Source organism: Perkinsus marinus (genome assembly GCF_000006405.1).
Source record: "Perkinsus marinus ATCC 50983 genomic scaffold scf_1104296977328, whole genome shotgun sequence".
NCBI classification, from domain to species: Eukaryota; Perkinsozoa; order Perkinsida; family Perkinsidae; genus Perkinsus; species Perkinsus marinus.
In genome coordinates, this window is record NW_003200204.1 from 1 (window position 1) to 992 (window position 992).

General features: G+C 48.4%; 3 non-coding genes across 3 annotated transcripts; all 3 read left to right on the plus strand.

Annotated features, from left to right (window-relative positions):
- The first annotated feature begins 17 nt into the window (after positions 1-17).
- Pmar_PMAR007090 lies at positions 18-90 on the plus strand. Its single transcript has one exon. It is a non-coding gene; the product is annotated as a tRNA-Arg (tRNA).
- A 268-nt stretch (positions 91-358) lies between these two features.
- On the plus strand, positions 359-431 carry Pmar_PMAR007091. The gene has a single exon. It is a non-coding gene; the product is annotated as a tRNA-Arg (tRNA).
- A 335-nt stretch (positions 432-766) lies between these two features.
- Positions 767-839, plus strand: Pmar_PMAR007092. The gene has a single exon. It is a non-coding gene; the product is annotated as a tRNA-Arg (tRNA).
- The last annotated feature ends 153 nt before the right edge of the window (positions 840-992 follow it).

The window sequence follows — 992 nt, forward strand, 5'->3', positions numbered from 1 at the left end:
TCAATCTTAAGTTTATTGGTCTCGTGGCCTAATGGATAAGGCGTTGATCTTCGGAACTAAAGATTGTAGGTTCGAGTCCCACCGAGATCGTCTTCATGCCGGAAAGGGCTCATATACGGATGCCACTGGCCGTACAGATGTCGATGTTGATTGTATACCCTTGTGACTCGTCAGAATACATGCCGAAGCTGACGGTACAAGAAGATTGTTGGTCTGCCAACAAGCGATCTCCAATGAATTGACCCCTTTAAGAACACTATGTAATGGAGGCCCCTCTATGAGGAGCAAGAGTTTTGTGATCTATAATGGAGGCCCCTCTATGAGAAGCAGAGATGGTGGGACAAATCTCAAACTCGTTGGTCTCGTGGCCTAATGGATAAAGCGTTGGTCTCCGGAACCAAAGATTGTGGGTTCGAGTTCCACCGAGATCGTCTCCACGCTGAAAAGTGCCCATATACGGATGCAACTGGCCGTACAGATGTCGATGTTGATTGTATACCCTTGTGACTCGTCGGGATACATGCTGAGGCTAAGGGTACAAGAAGATTGTTGGTCTGCCAACAAGCGATCTCCAATGAATTGACCCCTTTAAGAACACTATGTAATGGAGGCCCCTCTATGAGGAGCAAGAGTTTTGTGATCTATAATGGAGGGCCCTCTATGAGGAGCGAGAGTTTTGCGATCTATTCAGCGTGTCGGTTGGGAGACCATGTGTGCCACGAAGTCAATGGGGCGCAGGGATGGTGGGTCAAATCTCAAGTTTATTGGTCTCGTGGCCTAATGGATAAGGCGTTGGTCTTCGGAACCAAAGATTGTGGGTTCGAGTCCCACCGAGATCGTCTTCATGCCGGAAAGGGCCCATATACGGATGCCACTGGCCGTACAGATTTCGATGTTGATTGTATACCCTTGTGACTCGTCAGAATACATGCCGAAGCTGACGGTACAAGAAGATTGTTGGTCTGCCAACAAGCGACCTCCAATGAATTGAC